Source organism: Amblyraja radiata, chromosome 20, assembly GCF_010909765.2.
Source record: "Amblyraja radiata isolate CabotCenter1 chromosome 20, sAmbRad1.1.pri, whole genome shotgun sequence".
NCBI classification, from domain to species: domain Eukaryota; kingdom Metazoa; phylum Chordata; class Chondrichthyes; order Rajiformes; family Rajidae; genus Amblyraja; species Amblyraja radiata.
In genome coordinates, this window is record NC_045975.1 from 27,179,937 (window position 1) to 27,206,743 (window position 26,807).

Consider the following 26,807-nt stretch of genomic DNA (forward strand, 5'->3'; position numbering starts at 1 on the left):
AACATGAAGAAAAATATCATCCTTTCCATTTCTTACACCTTCTCTCTCACATTTGCCTGACACAAATGTTTCTTTGATTTTAAACGTTCCCCCCACAGCACTCTGATCCTTCCTGGGGTTCTGATCAGAATGCTGGAGTGCGAACATGAGAGGTGTTCAAGGAGCCACTTCAGCACATTTGCTGAGTGGTCCCTTTGAGGAATGAGTCCATTATGTTATGTTTTTTTTTTCAATATTCAGGCTGTGCATAACTCTCCTGCAGCAGTAATGAGATTTTGTATGCGGCAGAGATGAAGTTTGAATTTATTGGGGTGTTTTTAGTGCACTCTGAATTTGCTCTGGTGCACCTAGAAGCAGTTTGTTTATATTCTGCACACTCCTTCTGGCATTGTTTGCTGCTTCTTTTCTCTTTTGGTTTTTCTATTCATGTTTCTGCAGAATTCAAGACAGCATGTGATGTATACATGTACGTGTGTGTGTGTGGGTGGGCTTTGAATGTATCCTGTTTATGAAAGCACTGAGCTGAAAAGAAAAGGAGAGGGCTTGAAATATAGTGGCAAAAAGAGAATAAGAAAGAAAAAAAATAGCCTACACTATTTAATCAGGGATGTGGGCGTGAAGGCGACAGCTGCTCCAAAACACTTGTCGATGAATCGTGATATCCGGAGCATTTTTCCTTCAACCTTGATTAGTATCCCAGCTCGCTGGGCAGAATCACATTCTTTGTCTCCTCTGGTTTAGGAAATAGACAGAGAGAACAGTGCAAGGCTCACTTCTGACGCATCGCCCACCATACCCCAACCCCCCCACCCTCCTCACACCGTCCAACCTCAATAAGCATCATCACCAGAATCTGCCCCAAATACTCAGCACTGTCAGCTACAGGTGCCCGGAGGAAGGTGGTCCAGCATATATAGTATGACAGAATTCACATGTTGCCTGTGATTAACCCTGGTGGACATGAGATAAACAGCAAGTCGCCCGGCCAACTTCTTCGAATGGTAAATATCCATTTATTTGATCTCTTTCTTTAATTTGCTACTCGTTGCAGGGAACCTTCCAGGTGCCTTCAAAAGACATCTTCTCAAAGCAGTCTTTCAGTTTAACCCTTAATGCAATAATTCGTGTGAAGCTTTTAATCTGTCCAAATATTATTGTATCCTCAATGTAATAGTAGCAGCTGTGTGTTGAATGTTTCATTCATTGTTTAATTGGTCATATCAGTCTTTTATCCAGAGAATCTGGTTGTGGTACATTAAGGATGTTACTACACATGTGGTTCCGTTATTAAAATCCTGAGTTAGAACATTTTGAAGATCATGTCATCATATTTCAGCACTGATACATTTGGTCGACAGGTTGATGTATTTTATTTTGTGGATGACAGACACACTAGGTTAAAGGCAGTTCCTGAATAAGCCATGGTCTGTCTGTTTCTTTGAGTTTGCAGTCTGGAAATTTCCAAATTATAAATGTAGCATCATATATCTTTTACTTTTTTTAAAACATTACAAGCTCATTTTTTCCACTTTCTCGTGAGGTTTATGACATGGTGACATTGATTTGTTATTGAGCTTTGATCATCATCATCATCAAAAGATCTTATACCGCAGTCCCATCCACACTATCTCTGCTGAGTTTGGAGCTGGCAAATACAGCTATTGTGTAAGCTGATGAGTGCATATGTAATCAGGGATTTTGACCTATTTTTTTGAATTATTTATCTGAACTAAGCATGGATTTACAATTTTAATAAAAAGAATTATGGCGACCATCATGAACCTATAATGGCTTCATACATTAAATTGTGTAATTATAATGAAAGAAATACTCCATATAAAGTAAACCAGTGTAATAATACACTGATAGCATGGAAGATAATTTCAACATTATTATTTTTTTCTAATCATCACGTGAGGAGAATTTTGAGTGAATCACACAGCTTGAGAGCAGGTTTAACTCCACAATGGTTCAATTTGGTGAAAATATTACATCACATAGCTTTTCCAGTAATAAAATAGTGAGTGCCTTTCTTTTACATGTTGTTAAGCCATCTGAATAAATATTTGATCACATAAAGTCACATGCTTTGATTATAGTTGTTGTATATTATCCAAAATTGATAACATAATAAATTCTCTCATTCAAGAATGATTTCAAAACACTTCTGGAGGGAAATATAAAGGAACTAAAAGCAGCTGTGTGAACAAAATGTAAAAATCAATAAATACTGATAATCTGAAGCAAAAATTCTGGGTTACTCATCAGATTAGGCAGAAACTTTGGAGAGAGTACTACAAAGACATACAGGTTTGTAGGTTAATTGGCTTTATATAAATATAAATTGTCCCTAATGTGCGTAGGATAGCGTTAATGTGCGCGGGCTCGGTGGGCCGAAGAGCCTGTTTCTGCGCTCTATCTCCAAACTAAACTAAACTAATAAAGAAGGGACAAGTTTTGTTTGTTCACTAAAATTGGCGAGTATCACAGAAAAACAAATTTTAGAAGAAATTAAAGGGAGGAGGGATTAAACACCAGGTGGGGAGGAGGCCAGTGGTCAAATTTCCAAGGGGCTTTAATAATGAGTTGTGATCATTTTAATCTGTGGAAAATCGCAGAGAAATAGTTCTCAGGGTTTCTTACAGATCTTTCACTTAAGACACTACAGCTTGTTATCTCCGCTAACTTCCCTATCTTTCTCTCCATCTAAGATTCCTTAAAACATATATATTTGACCATTCATGTGATCACCTGCTCTAATGTCCCCCTAAGATAGATACAAAATGCTGGAGTAACTCAGTGGGACAGGCAGCATCTCTGGATAGAAGGAATGGGTTTGTCACCTTCCCCGAGCTAACAATGATCTATTCTACATTTTTCTTGAGCCTCGTCCCCTTTGATGTCTCGTTTTCACACTGTACCCTTCCATATCTCCGTCTCCCTCTCCTCTGGCTCTCAGTCTGAAGAATTATCTCGGCCCAAAACATCACCCATTCCTTCTATCCAGAAATACTGCCTATCTCGCTGAGTTACTCCAGCATGTTGTGTCTATCTTCAGTGTAAACCAGTATCTGCAGTTCCTTCCTTAATCTAATGTCCCCCTAGATAGCCTGCCATCAATTATCTTGTCCATAAATCTCCTGGTGAAGCATCTTAAAATGTTTTTGCCATGTTTATTTCAGATATTACATAAAATGTTGCTGCTTTTTAAATCCCTTATGAATAGCCGACTCTCTTGTGTCGGAAACAGGAAATGGCCCATTGGCTCATGTGTAGGCGGGAGATATAGGAGACATAATGGCAGAATATGCGGCTAGTTCAGGAATTGGGAGTACACCACACTCATGCATGTTGTCTTGTACTCTTTGGAACTAATGTCATTGGAATGTATGAACAATTTATCTTCCTTGTGATTTGAGGACACAACCTAGGCCAGGAATGGTGATGATTACATAAAATGATGGACTTGCAAGCATTGTAGCAAAGGAACATTTAGCAAGTCTTTCGTGATAATTTCCTGTTCAGTTTGTGTAAATTGCAGCTAATGGATATTGCTTGAATTGAAAGATTGCGGGGTGAAATTGGAGTGATGAAGGGAAGGGGTGGGAGTGACACAGAATCAAATTAGATTGAAATTAAATTCAGAATGATCCTTCTAGATTTGTCAATCCCAAATGAGCAAACAATTAAATACACAAATGGCACAATGTGCAATATTTTCATGCACATTAAAGCAATGGAAACTTTCTTGTTGAATTAGACACAGTGGTCGAGTGAAAGTTTCCTAACTTTTGTACAGCAGGAGAACCAACATTCATTTCAAACTTCTGTGTCTTCTCAATAATTGCTTCCTGGAAATTGACGGATAGGTCTCTCAAAGCAATGTCCAGTACCTTTTTAATGGGTGATGGGCCAGTTAATTCTATGCACATCCTAAATAGGGCTTTGGAAGAACGCTATGGCATTGTTTGCTAGAATAGTTGTGGCAGCAACAAAAAACTGCACAATGTCATTGTATAGTTTTCAGTGTAATACAGTTTTGTCAATAGAAAAACATCTACTCTGAACACAGGTCACACATGTTCAGGCAGGAATACTTGGAGTCTCAGGTGTAAAATTTGGAGTCAGCACACCCCTCTGCAACTGGATCCTCGATCTCCTAACCAACAGACCACAATCAGCGAGGGTAGGTGACAAATCATCCTCTATGATAATCCTCATCACTGGTGCCCCGCAAGGATGCGTTCTCTGTCTATTCTCTATACTCCTTATACACTTATGACTGTTCAGCCAAATACTAATCCAACTCAATTTACAAGTTCGCAGAAGTTCGCAAATACCACCGTAGTTGGCCAGATAACAAATAATGACGAGACAGAATACAGAAAGGAGATTGAGAATTTTGTAACGGAGCCAAGACAACAACCGCTTGCTCAATGTCAGCAAGACAAAGGAGATTGTGATTGATTTAAGGAAGTGAAGCTGTACACATACCCCGGCACACACACACATTGATGATGCTGTAGTAGGGATGGTCGAAAGCTTCAAGTTCCTTGAAATAAATATCACTAATAATTTGTCCTGGACCAGCCACATTGAAGGTATGACCAAGAAAGCACACCAGCACTTCTACTTCGTAAGAAGGCTTAGGAAGTTCAACATATCCCCAACAATCCTCACTAACCTATAGATGCGCCGTAGAAAGCATTATACTGAATTAGGATACATCACAGCCTGGTTGGGGAACAGGTCTATCCAAGACTACAATAAATTTCAGAGAGTTGTGGACGTAGAAAAGATCAACACACAAACCAACCTCCCTTCCATTGCTCCATCTACACTTGATGCTGCTTCAGCAATGCCACCAGCATGATGAAGGATCATTCTCACCCTGGTCACTCCCTCTTCTCCCCTCTCCCATCAGGCAAGAGGTACAGAAGTTTGAAAATGCACACCTCCAGATTCAGGGTCAGTTTTTCCCCAGCTGCTACCAAGCAACTGAACGGTCCTCTCATCAGGTACAGTGTAGTCTGGACCTTCCATCTACCTCACTGGTGACCTGAACTATCTTTATTTGGGCTTCATCAGATGTTATATTGCACTAAAAGTTGTACCCTTTATTGTTTAACTGTGCACTGTGGATGGCTTGATGTAATCATGTATAGTCTTATCTTTGACAGTACAACATGCAAACAATTTTTTTTTCACTGTACCTCAGTACAGGTGACAATATAGAACTAAACTAAACATTGAATGATTTGTACACTCTAGTCCTATGGTAATCTACTTAAGTACCTATCATCTTTGGTATCTTATAATTGCAGAAGGTGTGACCTTATAACATTGTAGATACAATAGTAGATACAATGGTGATTTTTTTCTGGGATACATATAATCCTGCTGTAAAGCAAAAATTATTTTCCACTTTAATTACAACTGGTGAAAATGGATATATAAAATCTTTAATAAAAGCAATAAAACATAAAGACAGCTTTAAGTGATTTTGTTGCTGGTTTCAAAAGCATCCTACTGTTTTTAAGAAGGAACTGCAGATGCTGGAAAATCGAAGGTACACAAAAATGCTGGAGAAACTCAGCGGGTGCAGCAGCATCTATGGAGCGAAGGAAATAGGCAACATTTCGGGCCGAAACGTTGTCTATTTCCTTCGCTCCATAGATGCTGCTGCACCCGCTGAGTTTCTCCAGCATTTTTGTGTACCATCCTACTGTTTTTTTTGGTTGAAACTTGCATCCACTTAACATTGGAAAACTGAAAGTAGTCTCTTTAATTCGTTATTACTATGAACAACGTGGTTGTCATGTCACAGTTGAATTGTTTGAAAAAAGACAACAAATTGTAATGTATAAGCTCTATAATATTGTCTGAGGATCTGAACAAATGTTATGTAATGTTGCTGATAACACATGCTTCTAGTGATATTTCCATTTAGGCCGTTGTAGAAACTGTTCATAGATATTATGTAACATTCATTGCTTAAAGTTATAAGAATCAATGCAGCAAATACTTTAGCTTCACATGTAAACTGTTTGAAAAATTAAGCTTCCAATCTTATGGTGGATTTTTCTGTGTCTGTTTTTTTATGTTTTTTATGTTAAGAAAGAGTACATGCATAACAATGCTTCACATTCAAAATGTATGAAAATTAGATGCTACAGGTTTGGTTAAAATGGCATACCTGTGAGCTCTATCCTACCTAAAACAGGCACATATAATTTGAATTGTATCAGCTGGTTTTAAAGCTACTCAGGTTGCCAGTTTTCCCCATTTCAGCAATGTGTTGTTTATGAAGTACTGAGACATCCCGAGGTCATGATAAACATTGTTTAAAAACGTTCTTTTAATTTCAAACCTGTCTCACTTTTAAACACTGTCTCACTCCAAATAAAACACTGCAGTATTTTATTTGGCACATCATTTCTTCTTGCTCAATTGCCTTCTGTTTAAGATTAAATGTAATATCTCTTCTAAGCAGTTTCAGATTTTGTTTTAATCATTTGGGATGGATCTCAATGCTTGCTGTGACATAATGCCTTTTGAAATGTACATACTTTAACTTAAATGTATGAAGTTGGCACTACTCAGAAGCAGGTCACGCGTGTTCAGGCAGGAGTACTTGGAGTCTCACGCGTGAAACTAGGTGTCAGCACTCCCCTCTGCAAGTGGACAGGATGCATTGAGTTCATGGCATATCTCACAGGGTCAAGGCTGTTGTGCTGATCGGGTAAAAGAGTGACTTGCAGTACCCAAACAGCTACTGTAAATGGTCACATTTCATCAATCCAGCCAGTAATCTGGTTCACGGCCAACATTTCTTCAGCCAGGGTATCGACTGCTGGGAAGCAACTTTACCGCTAGTGAAGTAAAGGAGGTGCTGGGTGAGGAATGGGGGTAGAATGTTGTTCTCCTTGTAGTACATAAAACCACTCCACTCCTTTTAATCATTTCATATACTTTAAAGATAGAGTAACTGCCTGATCGCAGCAGCTCTTGGTGTCTAGGTGGACATTCTGGGCAATAATTTTCACTACATCATCCATGATGACAATAAACAAGACATTATGTCCAGATTCCTGATGAAACCAGTAAAATATTTTATGGTGTCCACATGATATTATCAACTGCCATTGATAGGAAGATAAGAAAGTTAACAAGGGGAATATACGGAAACTGAGTGGAATAAGAGATGACTCCAGAAAGCAGAAGGTAAAATAGTTGCAGAAAGGTCCCAGGACTACGAGCAACCTGAGGGTATGATTACCCATGTGTTGGTTAGTGAGATGGATTTTTGCTTAATAGCCTGAAGTAAAGAAAGGCCTTTGAAAAATTAGGTCTGCTGCTAAATAAACTTCGAGGAGTGAATCAACATTTGGAAATGAATTCTCGTTATCATGTGGCAATAAAAATTGGAATCAGACAAGGCTATCCTCCTTCCTATTCTTTTTATAGCAAACATCAAGATGCACATAAGCATAAGAGGGATGATCCCAGAAAGCATCTGCATGAGGTGCCACCTTAAAAAGGCTGCATCTAGCATCATAGACCCTCACCATCTGGTCCAGGTCCTTTCTCGCTACCACCATTGGGCAGGAGGTACAGAAGCCTGAAGTCTCACAACACCAAGTTCAGGAACAACTACAGTACAATCTGATAGTCGTCAGGGCATAGAACTAACTGCAAAATCCTAATCCTACATCAAATAACAGAAAACTACGGACCACCATGGATTTGTTTAGTAATTGTGGTTTGTGCAAATGTCTTGTATTTGCACAGACTTTTTATTTTAAATTTTTTGTATAATTTATGTGCAAGTTATATTTTGAGTGTAATCTGAGTTTATGTGCCTATGACGCTGATGTAAGCAAGAATTTCAATGCACCTGAACCTCACCTTTCTTGGGCATATGACATCAAACTTGACTTGACTTGGCTTTCTCCTGGTGACTTTCCTCCAGGAATGTTTGGCTGAAGCCAAGGAGAGTCTCTGTGTTCCCATCCATGTTCAGTATGTGTTAAGAGTATTCTCCTACCCACTCCCTCTTCCATTACTGAGGCATTCATTAAGTATCAACACTGTCCAGTTGCAGAAAGAGCGTTGCTTGTATTGTCTGAAGTCTCTTTAAGAGGTTCCTACTGGGTATATACTTGGCGAGTTAATTAATAGCAAATGGAAGAACTTGTAACACCTGTATAGAGAATGCTGCACTGAAGCCAACAATGTCATTTTTAGTGCAATGTTGCACAGGAAAACTCAACAATGCTGTTCTGTAAACAAATGAAATTCAATCTCTGTATGAAAGTTTCACACTGTTAGCATGATTGACAACAGTTTTAATGTGAAAGAAACATGTTGGAATTTCTCAGCCAACCTTTATTGTTTCCCTGGTCACTGGTTAATATGCAGAGTCTAACCTTACTTCTTGATTTTGAATTTCCTTACATTAAAGTGATATGGCCAATTCTAATGTCATCAGTATTACCCCAATAGAGATAAACACAAAACTGCATATTAAATCTGTGGTAGACACAAAATGCTGGAGTAACTCAGCAGGGCAGGCAGCATCTCTGGAGAGAAGGAATGGGTGACGTTTCGGGTCGAGACCTTTCTTCTGTGGCCTACATTGCAATCAAAGATTCTACCATGCCGTCTTTATCATATGAGATCATTTGGGGAATTGAGGGTGTTGGGTCAGATGGGGAAAGAGTGGTGGCAGATGTGAGAGCAATGAGCTGTTTAGGAGGTTTAATTGATGTTTATGTTCATTGAGCTATATTTGAAGGAAATTTGCTTCTCCAGCGGGCAAAAGTGGTAAAAATTCAAATAAACCTTTATTTTTGTTTTGCTGTGCCTCGAACTAGCGCAGAGCAATTAAATTTCAGCTGATAATGAGATCTATTTTACCTTTTTTTCCCCAATTTGGCAAAATATCTTTTGTGTTTATTCCACAAACAATTGTGTTTTATTGAAATATGTGTCGTGCGACATGGCTTGGTTAAACTCATGGCGTGATTTGTACGGCAAATTTGAATTTGAATGACAAGTTTTGTTCAGAAGCCTGTGTTATGATTTAAAGGTTATGTTGTGCAAATGAAGCAGTGAGGACCTGCAATTCTGATGTAAATTCGGCTGAGACTCACTGCCAGCCCTCTGAGTGCATGGATAAGTGTGCTGCATTGTGCGTGTAGGATGAGAACTGCAGGCAATATGTACATCTAGTTGAACAGCAGAGACACACAAAGAAGCCGAAAACAAGATAGCCCAGCAGTTAAAAATGAAAAGTCATTTATCCACTCAGAATTCAACCCGTTCCTGCCATCTCTGATAGCAACCGTCTGGATTTTGTAGACTGATAGGATACCAACCAGAAGCAGATGGGATACTCATGTTGTGAATATTGACGCCCTGTTTTGCCAATTGTCCTGGTGAAATTCTCACTGGGCCTTGCGGAATACAACTGATATTGGATAGTTCTCAAACGACAATCCTGTTTATGAATACAATTTCTGTCAAGTGGGATGGAATACCCTGTCAGATTCAAGGCTAAGTAAGTTGTGCGACATGCGTTATTGGATATTTTCATTTGGTGAAATAAATCTACAGAATCTTTTCTGCGGGATAATATTATAATATTATGCGGAATGTTAAAATTTGATGGTGATGACCAAGAAGAGGATTATGTTAGCCCTAAACTTGGAAGAAAATCGGCTTCAGCTTCTTCCACTCTTTGCTCATTCGCAAGGTTTCCTGGCCTGGTCCCCTTGAAAGCTTTCAAAGGCTAATATTTTCCATCATCTTTATAATTCTCTTTCATTATTTGTGGTTTCGTATAATATATGAACATGAATTAATTTCCATTTGAAGGAGGCAATTAAGGTGTCATTATTGATGCATGCCCTCTCCTTTTGCATTATAATTTGTCGTCAATTGTAAACATTTTCATTATTTAATATTTTGCATTATTTGCTCGTTTCAGAATTGTGCTGATTAAACCCAAAGGCCTTAACAATTTGATTATTAATAAATATCAAGGCACCCATATGCAATTTATTTATCCATTATTTAACGGAGATCTTATAAACCTAAAACTGTTAATGGAAACATATATATTGTTTTGAAATGTATTTTTGCTTGCAGATTACTTTTTGATTTGAACTGTGGAAATGGAATTATGTGATCTCCCATTCCAGTGGAAAATGGAGGAAAGGTCCAGCAGCCATTCAAATTTAATCTTATTTCTAAGTTACACTTCATATAAAGATAGTGATTCTCTGGGAAGCCTGTAAATGAAGTACAAGAACTGAAAAGCACCATTTATTTAGTTCATTCACTAAGATTTTCTTGTCTGACTACATTGGAGATAAATGTATTTAATATTTATAATTTTCTTTTTGTATCCTGTGTTACTTATTTTACAGTAATACTCATAATTTGTGCAAAATACAAAGTGCTGGAGGAACTCCAAGGGTCAGGCAGGAATTGGGAAGGGAATAGATTGACAACGTTTCAGGTTGGGACCCGTCTTTAGCCTGATTAGCCTTAAAGGGGGAAAAAGCTGGAAAAGAAAGGGGGGAGGGGGGGGATGGGACAATGCCAGGCAAGTGATAGGTGGATACAGGTGAGGGAGGGGCTTATTGGCAGATGGATGAAGTAAATGACAGAGGCTGGAGGTGAAAAGGAGACAAAAGGATTTCAGAAAAAGAGAGAAGAGGCGGAGATAAATAAACAGCTGGAGGGATGGATATGGGTGGAAGGGGATAGGATAGGGAAAAAGAGGGGTAATAATAGGCAAATATGTAAATCTAGGATGGGAGGTGAGTGTGCGGTGGAGGGTAATGGAGCAAGGAGACTGGCGTTGGTTGATGCCAAGTGAAATGTATGCGTAATGGATGGGGGGGGGGGGGGGGTGGTGAAGGGAGGCATGGGAAACAGAATGGAAAGTATAGGGGGGTATTCCTTGAAATTGGAGAATTCAATTAATATTCAATACCTATAACTGACCAGTTTAATTTTCTCAATGTCTATCAACTTCTTCCAACCACCCTGTCATGTCCTCCATGTGGATAACCGTGGATTCAATAGACAATAGACAACAGGTGCAGGAGTAGGCCATTTCGCCCTTTGAGCCAGCACCGCCATTCAATGTGATCATGGCTGATCATCCACAATCAGTACCCCGTTCCTGCCTTCTCCCCATAATCCTTGACTCCATTATCTTGAAGAGCTCTATCTAACTCTCTCTTGAAAGCATCCAGAGAACCGGCCTCCACCGCCCTCTGAGGCAGAGAATTCCACAGACTCACCACTCTCTGTGTGAAAAAGTATTTCCTCATCTCCATTCTAAATGGCTTACCGCTTATTCTTAAAATGTGGCCCCTGGTTCTGGACTCCCCCAACATCGGGAACATTGAGAAATAAGGGGATATCATCCACATGTATTGAACTGCCCTAGGCCTCCTCTTGTGTATCAATTTCATATTGTCTTCTGGCAATCTTTCAAATAATTATCTGTGTTCTTTTTTAAATGCCTCCAGTGATGGTACCTCCACATTGCACGTGATGTAAATTCCAGAGATACATATTTTGATTGATAACAATTCCAGCTTATCATGAAGACTGAAAGTCACCTAATACTGATGGACCATAAGACCATAAACCTTTGCTGCAAATTCCAGCCTTAGACCCAACCATGGTGTCAGATGAAGCAGTCTGTTAACAAAGAGACACAAAATAAAGGAATAAATCAGCGAGTCAGGAAGCAATTCTGGAAAAAATGGATAGGTGACATTTTGGGTCGTGACTCTTCTTCTGACTAATTGTAGATCTACAATCAGTCTGAAGAAAGTTCCCAACCTGAAATGTCACCCATCCATTTTCTCCAAAGATGCTGCATGATCTGCTGAGTTACTCCAGAATTTTGTGTCTATCTTTGGTATAAACCAACATCTGCAGTTCCTTTTTATTAGTCTGTTTACAATCACAGTTCTACGTGATGATGAGATGAATCTACCAAAGCTTACTCCTTGCAATCACATATTTTTCGGATGTCAATTTGCATCCAACAGGGCAGACAGATGTGGAAGCACATTTCTGTCCAGAGAAACACAGCCTTTCTTATTGGGAAATAAGTTATGCTTATACATAAGAACAGAAGATTTAGGAGCACCATTAGGCCATATAACCAAACTCCACCATTCATCGGGATCATGGCTAATCTATCTCAGGGCCACCTTTTTGCATTATCCCCATATCCCTTGATTCCCATAATGTCCAGATATACAGCGATTCTTGCTTTGAACAAACACAGTAACTGAACCTCTACAGCCCTCTGGTTGATAATGTTGAAGGTCCTTCAACCTCTGATTGAAGAAGTTCTCCTCCTCTTGGTCTTAAATGGCCTACTCTTTATTCTGAGATTGTGATCTCTGGTTCTCAATTCCTCTGTCACGGGAAATATTATTCACGCATCTAGCCTGTCAAACCCTTTATAACTTTTGAATGCTATGATGCGAACGCCTCATTCTTCAGAAATTCAGTGAATACAGTCCCAGCCTACACAGTTACTCACCATCTGACAACTGCCTTCTCTGGAAGCAGTCTAGTAAATCATCTCCACTCCCTCTGCAACGAGGAGGCTAAATTGTCCCAATACTCCAGATGTTGTCTCACCAAGGCCCATAAGATTTCTTTATTCCTAAATTCAAATCCTGTCAGAATAAAGTTCCAGGACCACATCATCTAAATGCATCCATTCCCCAACCATCTTAGAACTAACTTCAAGGATAGTTAATAGCAAAGTCTTGAGGACAGTCCGTATTACTGTCAAGCAGGATGCTGGAAGACCCGTGACGTATGCAAGTAGATAATTCTGATCAGCTGTATCCATGGACACTGTGGGCAGTTAGAGAAGAAATTGCAGGAGACCTGGCTGAGATATATGAATTATCGTTAGACATGAGTAAGGTTCCAGAAGACTGGAGGATAGCTAATGGTGTTCCTCCATTTAAGGTGGACTGCAAAGAAAAACCTGGGAACTATAGATCAGTAAGCGTAGAGGATTCTGAGGGATGAAATATGTACAGGTCCACTACCAATGGTGGGCTGGCACCCCCTTTAATCCAGTCAAAATGACAAGAATGCACTTGAACTTCCCCTCCCGGAAACCCCCCTGAATATGCGGCACCTACGCCATGTGAGGCAACCGATTTTGACCTCGTCGGGATCTCGATCGACGGGGCAATGGAACTCCAGCCCAGCCAGAGGCGGTGGATTGGTTTCCGTAGCCGACTTCTAAGGCCAAAGTTTGCAGGCCAGTAACTCGGCCCCCCGGTGGCCGAGGTGGACCATTCCAGTACTGTTCAAATCATCTCAGAGGATGTGACCTCTGTTGGTCTAGCAAAATGGATATTCCAGCAAGGCTCGGGAACCAAGGGTGACAGAAAATCGGTGGGAGTGCTGTATTTGGATAGACAGGGGTTGATTAGAGATAGTCAACATGGTTTTGAGCTTAGAAGATCGTATCTCATCAATTTAATTGCATGAATTTTGGCGCTGCATGTCTCTATGACTATCTATCTATCTATCTTCTTATATATTACTAAAAGTCTGTTCTTGACCGGTTTTGGCCATCTGTGCTGCGATTTCCGAGAGAACGCCGCCACCTACGGCCGTCATTTTTGGCCACCTTGCTCAGAGCCCCCCTCCGCCGTATGTGTGCCGAGGATTTTTCCCGTCGATGAAAAATGACAGAGATATTAATGTTTTTACAAAATTCCCCATTCTCTCTGCTGCCCCTGCTGGAGGCAGGGGAAGGGACTATAAAACCAGGAAGTGGTGTGCCTCAATTAATCTCTGCAAGCTGGAGCTCTGTCAATTAGTCTCTGTCACTCTGAGCTCTGAATGACACTGAACAAATGTCTACAGCACTGTGAGTACCCTTAATTTGGTTTGAAAATGAAAATATAGTTAGTTTGATGAAGTAAAAAAGCACTGCCTGCAAATGGTTGTTTGGGTTGAAGTAAAAAGGCACTCTCTCTCTCTCCCTATCCCTCTCTCTTTCTCTCTCTCTCCCCCCTCTCCTCTCTCCCCCTCTCCTCCCCCCCTCTCCTCTCTCCCCCCTCTCCCCTCTCCTCTCTCCTCTCCCCCCTCTCCTCCCCCCCCTCCTCTCTCTCCCCCCTCCTCTCGCTCCCCCCCTCCCCTGTCTCTCCCCCCTCCCCTGTCTCTCCCCCCCTCTCCTCTCTCCCCCCTCCCCTCTCTCCCCCCCTCTCCTCTCTCCTCCCCTCTCCTCTCTCCCCCTCTCCTCCCCTCTCCTCTCCCCCCCTCTCCTCCCCTCTCCTCTCTCCCCCCTCCTCTTCCCCCCCTCCTCTTCCCCCCCTCCTCTTCCCCCCTCCTCTTCCCCCCCTCCTCTTCCCCCCCTCCCCCCCCTCTCCTCTCCCCCCTCACCTCTCTCTCCCCCCCTCTCCTTTCCCCCTCTCTCCTCCCCCCCACCTCCTCTCCCCCCTCTCCTCTCCCCCCCTCTCCTCTCCCCCCCTCTCCACTCCCCCCCTACTCTCCTCCTCTCCTCTCCCCCCCCTCTCCTCTCCCCCCTCTCCTCTCCCCCCCCTCTCCACTCCCCCCCTACTCTCCTCCTCTCCTCTCCCCCCCCTTCTCTCCCCCCTCTCCTCTCCCCCCCTCCCCCCCTCTCTCCCTTCTTTTTCTCCCCCTCCTGCCCTCCATCCCCTCCCCCACCGCCCCTCCCCCTAAACCCCCCTCCCCTCCACACACCCCTGCCCCCTTCCCTCCACCCTCCCTCCCTCCCCCTCCCTGCTCCCCACCTCTCCCCCTCTCCCCCTCTCTCCTCCCCCTCTCTCCTCCCCCTCTCTCCTCCCCCCTCCCCTTCTCTCCCTCTCTCTCCCCTCCTCCCCTCCATCCCCTCCCCACCCCCTACCCTCTTCCCTCCACCCTCCCTCCCCCTCCCTGCTCCCCACCCCTCCCGCCTCCCCACTCCTCGCACCACCGTCTCTCTCCCCCTCACTCTCACCCTCTCTCTCTCCTCCCCTCCTCCCCCACCTTTCCTCCCTCACCCACCCTCCCTCTTATCCTCCTCTCCACCCCCCAATCCTCTTGCCCCTCTCTCTGTGTCTCTGTCTCTCTCTGTCTCTGCCCCTTCTCTCTCTGCCCTCACTCTCTACCCCCCCCCCCCCCCCCCCCCCCCCCCCCTCTCTAGATGTGACTGCAAGTTGGGGGCTATGCGTCAGTAGATAGGGTGGTTATGGGGTAAAAGGAGCAAATTAATAATATTAATATAATATCAAGGGGGGTAATTAGCGTGAGTGCGGGGGGGGCGGGCGGGGGATAGTTAGTGTGTGACGCTGCATGCCGCATCCACCCCCACAACCGCACGTTGGGGGAACAGACCCAACGGGTCTGCACTTGGTCTAGTAACGTTATACAATTCATTGGATAGCAGTAACAGGATCGGTCTGAGTCAGCATGAATTTACGAAGGGGAAATCATGCTTGACTAATCTTCTGGAATTTTTGAGGATGTAACTAGGAAAATGGGCAAGAGAGACCCAGTGGATGTAGTGTACCTGGACTTTCAGAAAGCATTTGATAAGGTCCCACATAGGAGATTAGTGGGACATGATATTGGGGGTAGAGTGCTGACATGGATAGAAAATTGGTTGGCAGACAGGAAACAAAGAGTAGGGATTAACGGGTCCTTTTCAGAATGGCACGCAGTGACTAGTGGAGTACCGCAAGGCTCGGTGCTGGGACCGCAGCTATTTACAATAGACATTAATGATTTAGATGAAGGGATTAAAGGTAACATTAGCAAATTTGCAGATGACATAAAGCTGTGTGGCAGGATACCCAAATTTGCAGATGACACAAAGCTGTGAGGAGGATACTATGAGGATGTAGGGTGACTTTGACCGGTTGGGTGAGTGGGTAGATGCATGGCAGATGCAGTTTAATGTGGATACATGTGAGGTTATCCACTTTGGTGGGAAAAACAGGAAGGCAGATTATTATCTGAATGGTGTCAAATTGGGAAAAGGGGAAGTACAACGAGATCTAGGGGTCCTTGTTCATCAGTCACCGAAAGTAAGCATGCAGGTACAGCAGGCAGCGAAGAAAGCCAATGGCATGTTGAGAGGAGTTGAGTATAGGAGCAAAGAGATCCTTCTGCAGTTGTACAGGGCCCTAGTGAGACCACACCTGTAGTATTGTGTGCAGTTTTGGTCTCCAAATTTGAGGAGGACATTCTTGCTATTGAGGGAGTGCAGCGTTCACAAGGTTAATTCCCGGGATGGCGAGACTGTCATATGCTGATAGAATGGAGCAGCTGGACTTGTATATTCTGGAATTTAGAAACATGAGAGGGGATCTTATTGAAATATATAAGATTATTAAGGGTACACAAAATTGCTGGAGGAACTCAGCGGGTGCAGCAGCATCTATGGAGCGAAGGAAATAGGCGACGTTTCGGGCCGAAACCCTTCTTCAGACTGATGGGGGGTGGGGAAAGAAAGAAGGAAAAAGGGGAGGAGGAGGAGCCCGAGGGCGGGCGGATGGGAGGGTGGGAGGAGACAGCTGGAGGGTGAAGGAAGGGGAGGGGACAGCACAGGAGCTGGAGGGTGAAGGAAGGGGAGGGGACAGCACAGGGGAGGAGCCCGAGGGCGGGCGGATGGGAGGGTGGGACATTCTCCCATCCGCCCGCCCTCGGGCTCCTCCTCCTCCCCTTTTTCCTTCTTTCTTTCCCCACCCCCCATCAGTCTGAAGAAGGGTTTCGGCCCGAAACGTCGCCTATTTCCTTCGCTCCATAGATGCTGCTGCACCCGCTGAGTTCCTCCAGCAATTTTGTGTACCTTCGATATTCCAGCATCTGCAGTTCCCTTTTGAACAAGATTATTAAGGGATTGGACACGCTAGATATAGGAAACATGTTCCCGATGTTGGGAGAGTCCAGAACCAGGGGGTCACAGCTTAAGAATAAAGGGTAGGCCATTTAGAACGGAGATGAAGAAAAAAAATTTCACCCAGAGAATTGTGAATATGTGGAATTCTCTGGCTCAGAAGGCAGTGGAGGTCAATTCTCTGGAAATGTTCAAGAGAGAGTTAAGCCCCTGTCCCACTGTACGAGGTAATTCACAAGTTCTCCCGAGTTTTCCCCTGATTCGAACTCAGAGAATGTCCATAGCGGATCCGTAGGAGTTCATGGATGTCTCGTAGCGGCTCGTAATGCTAACGGTAGGTATAAAAAGTTTTTTTAAATTTCACCACGAGTATTTTTTTACTCATGGACATTTTTTGCAGGGATGAAAAAACGTCACGAGTAACCGGATGTCCCGAGTACCTACCGTTAGCATTACGAGCCGCCACGAGTCATCCATGAACTCCTACCGACCCGCTATGGACATTCTCTGAGTTCGAATCAGGGGAAAACCCGGGAGAACTCGTGAATTACCTTGTACAGTAGGACAGGGGCTTTAGATAGAGCTCTTAAAGATAGCAGAGTCAAGAGATATAGTGAGAAGGCAGGAACGGGGTACTGATTGTGGATGATCAACCATGATCACATTGAATGGAGGTGCTGGTTCGAAAGGCCGAATGGCCTACTCCTGCACCTATTGTCTATTGTCTATAACATACAGCCAACTGAAGAAGGGTCTCGACCCGAAGCGTCGCGACCAATCTGAAGAAGGATCTCGACCCGAAATGTCACCTATTCCTTAGATCATGCTGCCTCACCCGCTAAGTTTCTCCAGCATTTTTTTCTATCTTCGATTTTTCCAGCATCTGCAGTTCTTTCTTAAGTGGCTTTTTCACGGGGCGACTTGACGCAAGAGTGAACCAGAGTTTAACATCGTGGGAACCTCGTGCGATATCAGTACGGCATTCGTGGACCACCGTGGACCACCGTGGCGCTAACGGCAGGTAATCGTGTAACTTGGTCACTCGGGAGAAAATTCAAGAAAGTTTGAATTTCTCCAAGAGTGACTTGTACACTTGTGGTTGAGCATTGCAACATTGTATGAACAAGTGGCCAGTGCGATATCCGTGCGATATCCGTAATAACTCTTGCGGGTACCGTGGGAACTCCTGCGAACGGTGAGTAACTGAGCAGTTTGATTGTCAGTGCTTGTTTTACCTCATTGTTAAATAAATATATTTTTTACTATCAGATTGATGTCTGCAATTCTTCATTAACACATCACTACAAGATGAATGTTTCTAATGTTATAATCCCTCTCATGCTGAAACACAAAATAGTTGAAGGGAGGTGAAATAATCACATTTTCATTCTTTTTCATTTTTGAGTGTTCAGGTACCTCACTTGCTGAGCTATTTTACTCCAGCAGTTTGTGTCTCTTTTTGTCTAAAGCAGTTTCTAAGACTGTAGGAACTCCGCGGGCCAGGCAGCATCTACGGAGGGAAATGGACAGGCGACCCTTTCTTCAGGCTGCCTTATCTCTCTCCCCCCCCCACCCCCTCCCCCCTACTCCCACCCACACACACAAATGCTGGAGAAACTCAGCGGGTGCAGCAGCATCTATGGAACGAAGGAAATAGGCAACGTTGCCTACTACCCTCTGTGTAAAGAAGCTGCTCCACAGCTTTCTATTAAATCTTGCCCTCTCACCTTAAACCCGTGTTCTCTACTTTTTGATGCCCCGACCCTGAGTAAAAGTCTGTGCATTTCCCCTCGGTTATACACCTCCATTAGATCACCCTTCAGCCTCCTGCACTCCAAGTAACATAATCCTCGCCTGCCCAACCTCAGCGGGAGAAACTCAGCGGGTGCAGCAGCATCTATGGAATCTGCAGTTCCTTCTTAAACACAAATGCACCGAGTTCCTCCAGCATTTCGTGTTTTGTTCAGTATTCCAGCATCCGCTGTCTCCCGCGTCTCCAATAAAACAAAACTACTGTCAAAAGGGTGAAGAATAGGGGCAGAGATAGATACATTCCTGATTAGTGCGGCTGTCAGGAGGTTATGGGGAGAAGGCAAGAGAATGTGGTTGAGAGGGAGAGATAGATCAGCCGCGATTGAATGGCGGAGTGGACTTAATGGACCAAATGGCCTAATTTTGCTCCTATAACTAACAAAGATAGTAATTGTTAGGGAAATGTAGTTATTAAAGACGAGGGGGAGCAGAAATGGGCAGTCTGGGATGGCTCGCGAGATACTTGCATAGAGGCACAAAAGTTAAAGAAAGGGCAGATAAATAGAGAGGGGGGGGGACTTCCCTCAGTGCCCATCTGTTACCATTAATTGGACAGTTCGGTCTGTGAAACGCAACACGCCAACCCCGACATCCAGCCCGGTGGTCAGTCCTTTGAAGATAGACACCAGTTGCTTGGAGCAACTCAGACGGACAGGCAGCAACTCTGGAGAGAAGGAACTGGTGGCGTTTCGGGTCGAGAGCCTTCTTCAGACTGAGGTCAATCCCCTGCATGGATAACAGGAGTCCCAGCCAACACGACAATCGCCCGCTGCAGTCTCGGAGCTTCCACTGCGAAAACGGTGCCTACATTTGAGCACTTATGTAACTGAACCATCCTAACACCAACCACAGACCATTCCTGAACTACTACCTACCTAATTCGAGACCCTCGGACTATCTTAGATCGTATACTCACTGGCGTTATCGAGTTACAGTGTGGAAACCGGCCCTTCGGCTCAACTTGCCCATACCGGCCAAAATGTCCCATCGAAACTAGTCCCATCTGCCTGCGTCTGGTCCATATCCCTCCCAACCTGTCTTATCCATGTACCTGTCTAAATGTTTCTTAAATGTATGGATGGACCCAGCCTCAACTACCTCCTCTGCCAGCTTGTTCCATACACCCACCACCCTTTGTGCAAAAATGTTACCCCTCACTCAGATTCCTATTAGATCTTCCCCCCTCACCTTGAACCTATGCCCTCTGGTCCTCGAACCCCCTCTGTGGGCAAAGGTCATATATTACCCTGGACTCTGTCTATTTCCCTGCCTGTTCGTCTCATGGTTTTGTACACCTCTCAGCCTCTGTCCCCAGTGTGGAGTTAAGGGCTTGTTTATGGGCGCCCTGGGCTGAGAACTCTGGAGGATGGGTTTTAGACTTTATCGGGAATCGAGATAGACCCCGTAATGCAGGAGCAAAGAATCGCAGACGCTAATCTGCATTGGAAAGACACAATATGCGGGAGTAACTCAGCGCTGAAGAAGAGTCTCGACCCGAAACATCATCTATCCATGTTGTCTAGCGATGCTGGCTGACCCGCTGAGTTGCTCTAGCGCTTTGTGTCTTTCCACTAGACCTGTAATAAGTCTCGGCTGGTTGTTTACTGGGATCTCTGGTGTTTAATAGACGTCCTGATGTTGTTTTTGATCGGGTTTACTACTGACAGTATTTAATCAGATCCATATTAAATAATTTCCCCTTCACCTTAAACCTATGTAATCTGGTCCTCGATTCGCCTACTCTGGGCAAGAGACTGTGCATCTACCCGATCGATTCCTCGCATTATTTTAAACATTATCTTGCACACAGCGTTGTTCCCTTCACCATGTATACACCATTTATGGCTCGATTGTTACTATTTATTGTCTGTCTACTGACTGGTTAAACGTTTGAAAGTTTCACCTCTCAGTAGATAATAAAATAAGACAACCGTCACGGTCAATGTGAGACAAAGTCTTTATTCCTATTTGACAAAATAAAAAGACGACTTCTTGCTCATATTGAGAGAAGGTGCATCACACCAAACAACATTTGTCTAAAAAAAACAGATTATTCTTCAGCTCATTAAAGAGCTCGGGTGAAATTCTGACAAAGTTTGTGAATGCACTTTTATCCTCTTCGCACAGCACATTAAGCAGCTGATCATATTGTCCAAATTGAGGTCTCCGTTGAAAGATGGGCTTCACCCAGTGAGACTTCCTCTTAATTCTCTTTTTAATTAATCTCACCCTTCTGCCTTCACGCAAGCGTTCTCGATGCACATAGTTAGTATAGGCATGTCTCCAAATGAGCCAATTCAACCAAGGGAGGAATATAGTGTGTGAAAAAAACCAATATAGTGTGTGAAAACAAAGTAACATCATTTGTGCCACGTGATTAACAACACTACAGTTCACGATGTTCATTCAAGATTAACGGGAAAGCTCGGGAGACGGACAAGTCACTCGCACAAATAACAGAAATGCCGAGTACCGTGGGAACTCTTTATCTACCCCCCGTTATATCGTGCGAAACTCGTGCTGGACCACGACCACTTCACTCTGGTGACATCTTGCGTCAACTCGCCCCGTGAAAAAGCCCCATTAAACAGCCAACTAACATTGTTCACTTTTGAAACTTTCATCTGCTGTAACTTTACAGGAACATTAGATGGAACAACAACAATAAATGTACAATAAATTACCAGTTATTCTAAGTAAACCAGACCATAATAGTGCAAAAAGCAAAATATGGAGAGCAGTCATAGCAGTCTAAAGATTGTAGTGATTGATGCTGAGTTGGGCTTGTGATTCAGGTTGTTCAGGATGTTTCAAGATCCTGATGAGAATAAATGTGGGGTCACAGAGTCTCATAGTCCTCAAGCCTTTTCTGATATTTTTAGTTGGTGCTCTGCATTCTCTATTTCTAGGTTGCACTCGATGCTCTATTCTTTCTAAATAACGTTCAATACATGGTTTTCTCTCTCTCCCTCATACAGAAATTAAAGTGTGCCCATTTATGTGCCAAAATGACGCAGCAATGGGGTACCGATAACTGTTTTCGTTATTGGCCTTCTGATAAATACCCCTGTTGCCAAACAAATTGGTCAGCTCGGCTTCTCTGCGAATGAGCAATTCCACCATTAATTTATGCTTTATAATCCTTTTGTTCCCTCAATGATGCACATATGCATGGCAACAATATCAATAGGGAGACAGGGACAGGAGCAGGCAGTGGCAATGGAGTGATGAGGTGGAAAAATAACAAATGGAACAGCAAAGTAGAGAACTAAGAAGATGGGGTAGAAAAATATATTGCACTTCAATCCTGATATGAACATCCGGGGGCGCTGCATGATGGCTGCGTCTGATAACAGTCTGTTTGTTTTTCTATCTTTTTTTTATTTTTAGTTTGTTTAAAGTTTGTTTTGGGGGATTTTTTCAAAATTTTTATGTGGTTGAGGGGGGTAGGGTAAGGGGGAAACCGTTTTTCAGTCACTTAAACCATATAAAAACCATAAAAACCATCACAGACTATAAGACTGCCCCACCACCCTGTGAGGACAACATAAACTTCCTCAATGAACTCAATAAATATTTTGGACGGTTCGAGGCATTTAACAACACACCTGCGAGAAAAGGCATTCCTCACTATGATGAACAGGCACTCAGTCTTGATACAGTGGATGTCCGGAGGACCCTAAAAGGAGTGAACACATGGAAGGCGGCAGGCCCTGATAACATACTAGATTGGGTGCTCAGGGAATGTGCTGATCAGCTGGCACATGTCCTTACTGACATCTTCAACAGCTCGCTAAACCAGGCTGTTGTCCCATCATGTGTCAAGACTGCCACCATCGTACCAGTGCCAAAAAAATCTGCAATAACATGTCTCAACGATTACCGCCCTGTAGCACTCATTCCCATAATGATGAAGTACTTCGAGAGGCTGGTCAGGGACCATATTACCTCCAGACTCCCCTCCACACTTGACCCGTCCCAGTTTGCTTACAGGCCAAACCGCTCCACAGAGGACGCCATATCCTCTGTACTCCACCTGACCTGGAACATCTAGAGGAGAAGAACACATATGTGCGAATGCTGTTTGTGGACTTTAGTTCAGTGTTCAATACAATCATCCCTCAGCACTTGGTAAGCAAATTGGGTTCATTGGGACTCAGTACCCCCTTATGTAACTGGCTACTGGACTTCCTCGCTGACAGACCCCAGTCAGTGCGGGTTGGAAACAACACCTCCAACATCATCTTTCTGAGCACCGGTTCCCCTCAGGGCTGCGTCCTGAGTCCACTGCTGTTTACCCTGATGACCCAGGACTGTTGTGCCAGGTTTAGTACAAACCACATCATGAAGTATGCAGATGACACAACAGTGGTGGGCCTTTTTCGGGACGACAATGAACTAGCTTACAGGGAGGAGGTGAAACAACTGGTGGACTGGTGCAACACGAACAATCTGATCCTGAATGTTGACAAAACAAAGGAGGTCATTGTTGACTTCATTAGAAACCGGCACAGTAATACACCACTACACATTAATGACATTGATGTGGAGTTGGTCAGTAGCACTAAGTTCCTGGGGGTGCAGATCACGAACAGTCTGACCGGGGTCACAAAACATCGCATCACTAGTTAAGAGAGCGCAGCAGCGTTTGCACTTTTTGCGCCAGATGAGAAGAGCTCACCTCCCCCATCCCGCCCTCACCACTTTCTACAGGGGCACCATAGAGCGCATTTTGACCAGCTGCATCTCTGTCTGGTTTGGGGACGGCAAAGCCTCCGACTGGAAATCCATGCAGCGAGTGGTGAGGACGGCTGAAAAAATAATCGGGACTTCTCTTCCTTCAATCCAAGACATTGCGTGCTAACGTTGCTTGTCCAAGACCAACAGCATTATAAAAGACCCCACTCTGCTGCCCTCGGGAAAAAGGTATAAGGAGCAGAACGGCCAGGTTTTGCAACAGCTTCTCCCCCCGAGCCATCAGACTCTTGAATTCCATATAATGTGCCGCCACTATTATCTATTTTATCTTTTTATCTATTTTATCTTTTTATCTATTTTATCCTTTTGTTATTTTATGTTGCACAGTGAGCCAGATGCAACAAAATTTCGTTCACATTTGCATTTGTTGGTGTATTTTTGAATTACAATAAAGTCTTTGATTGATTGATTGATTCCTGGCGAGGATGTGACTATTTTCCGAGTCGCGGCCTACCAACTGGATTGGTGCGGCCTTTCCTGCCGGGGACCGGACCAGAGCTTCAGCAGCGGCGGCGCAGCACTGGATACATCGTGGAGCGGGCAATGCCTCAACTGGGATTGGCGTTTGAAGCTCCGGAGTGTTGGGCCTGCAGCATCAACATCGTGGAGCTGTGATTTGCAGAGCTCCCAGTGCGGGCGGCGCTGACCAACATCGCGGAGTCCTGGGACCCTTTGCCGAGGGCCGCCAGCGTTGAATTTCCACCCAGCTCGGCCTATGGACTTCGGGAGCCGTGGACTCCGGTAGGAAGTGGCCGATTCGGAGGTCCAAGCCGCTGAGGATATTCTTCCGTTCCGACATCGGAGTTACATCATCCAGGCGAGAGGGCCTGAACATCGGGCTGCCCGTAGTGATGACTGCGGGGGGCTCGGGAGGCCCCGACCATGGGTGAACATCAAAGAACATAAACGAGGAGGTTGACTGAAGTTTGGTGCCTTCCCTCACAGTGGGAAACTTTGATACCGCTGTGGGGATGTTTATGTTATAGTCTATCATGTTCTGTGCTTATTCGTATGGCTGTAAAAGCATTTTGTTGTCTCAGTACTTGTACTATGGACAATGACAATAAAGTTAAATCAAATCAAATGAATTGTATGATGCATGGTTTAATTATTACAGGCAATATTGCTCTGAACTGATGTGAAGTTACCTCCATGATTTATAGGAAGGACTTATTAATCCATGACATTAGAATTTGTGAATGTTTATTTGTTCTGATTGGGAGCTTGTTATGCTTCCTCTATTTTTTCATTAATTTCTCAAGTGAAACATGACAATGGAACTATATGGAAATAAAACAGGCCATATTGCTTATAAAAAGAGGGCGAGGGAAGGTAATAAGTGGCTTTGCTCCATCAGAGACCTATTTTAGCTGGATCTATCCACTTTATATACCGCAGCCTGGCAACGGCTGAGAACAGGAAAGGGGATTGTATCTTTTAATACAATTAATAAGCTCTCAGCCGCAGACAAGTTTTATTAGAACATTGAATAGAAAAAAAGCAGAGAATGAATTGAAGAAGTGTGGGCGTTTAGTGGGAACGAGCTGTGAAGGACAGGCTTTGTTTGGTCTGGCTCAGTAAATTAGAGTTGAGATTAGAATCAGTTATATTTATGTAAATACATTTTTGTGGATTGGCTTCCATAACTTAATTTACATCCATTTTGCGAAGGAGGGGAGGAAATGTGAAAGGTGGTGAACTGCAAATCTCCTGCCCCAACTTAGTGACACCTTAATGCACAGAGGAACATCCATTTTGTCAGTTTTCTCGCCTCAAGCCTTTGAAAGGGGTTGGCTCATGGTGGGGTTCTGAGCCATTTAACCTCCTTTAGAGCAGCAACATGAACATTTGGTCCACTGTGCTTCAATTGAGTGTTGGTAGGTTATTTGGCATTCCAGCATTAAGAGTAGTAATCAGGTTGATAGCGCACCACTGCACCCCATCTGACTTACACATGGGCAAGGAACATTAAATCATTTGTTCCATAGGTCACTGTTACATTCCAGGAATGAAGATTATATTGTTTTACCAACCATATAGAAGCTGGCACCACTTTTAAACAAATTGGTTTAAACCTCTTGAAACTATGTTGACAAGAGAGCTCCAAATAAAATAAGATGGACACACTTATCACTAAAACAGTGTTTAGGGATCTGCCTGTTGAAGTCAAAATTGAATGATAAAAATATTATATTGTGAGTTATGTTGTGAGTTATGTGTTTAGCAATACACAATACACAATGCACACTGTAGTATATTAAATAAGAAATTCAGAATATAGTTATTCTGACAGCATTTCTCAAAACTGAAAAGCTCCAACATTATTAATCAAACACATGAATGCAACCACCAAAATAGACAAGAGAAACAGGTTTGGGAACACCACCTAGTTTATGTTCCCCTCCAAGTTACATGTCATCTTGAATATCATACATCATTCTTCCTTCATTATTACTGTGCCGAATTGCTGGAACAGCAATCATAACAACACTGCGGCAGTACTTTCACCAGGGCTGCAACGGCCCAAGAAGGTGCTCACCAATATTTTCTCATGTGCTATTAGGGATGAACAATGAATGCTTGTAAGCCTTGTAAGCAATTCCCATGCCCCTAAAAATATATTTAAAATGGATCAAATAGTTTAGTTTTAGCAAGCAGTAGTTTACTAGGATATATCTGCTGATCTTTGTAATAGCCAGTGCCTCAATATAAATCAGTGAGCTCAATATTAAACAATTGACTTAATTTTAAACAATTAATTTAGTATTAAGTGATTAGCAGTATTAACTATTGAGCTCTGATTAAATATGGAGCTCTGCATTAAGTGGTGCATGTATGGATATGCAGCTCCCTTATGCAATATGAAGTATTAAATTAGTATTCAGTAAAATATTTTGCATTAAACATAAAAAATATTATATTGGACGCTCTATATTTGTAGGAAACTACTTTAAGTGGCATAGGTAAAGGGTCGGCTAGTGCTATGTATGGAATTGTATTCTCTATTCAAATAGAAACAGTATTTAATGATGATCCTGGCACTAAATATGTTTAGTATTAATTTGTGTATGAAACAGAAATTGCAATGTTCAAAAGTGACCTTTCTATTCAATGTTATATGTGGTGCTGCAGCTTTCTTTTCAATGGTTTACATTTAATGATGCGCTCAATATTAAGTAGAAACAGTATTATGCAGGGAGCCCAACAGCAAATTATGAATTCTACTGATGAACTCAATATTGAACAATAAAGGTGTATGGATCCTACTGTTCAGCTTGGAATCTAGCTTAGTATCAGATGTTCAATCAACATCGATTAACTC

General features: G+C 43.2%; 1 protein-coding gene across 1 annotated transcript in view; it reads left to right on the top strand.

The window, feature by feature from the left end:
- The first annotated feature begins 937 nt into the window (after positions 1-937).
- Positions 938-26,807, top strand: part of LOC116984776 (tyrosine-protein phosphatase non-receptor type 5-like) — an 84,609-nt gene continuing 58,739 nt past the window's right edge. Inside the window, exon 1 of the mRNA XM_033039142.1 lies at positions 938-1,001. The gene's annotated coding sequence lies outside the window, so the exon portion shown is untranslated. The remainder of the gene's footprint in view (positions 1,002-26,807) is intronic.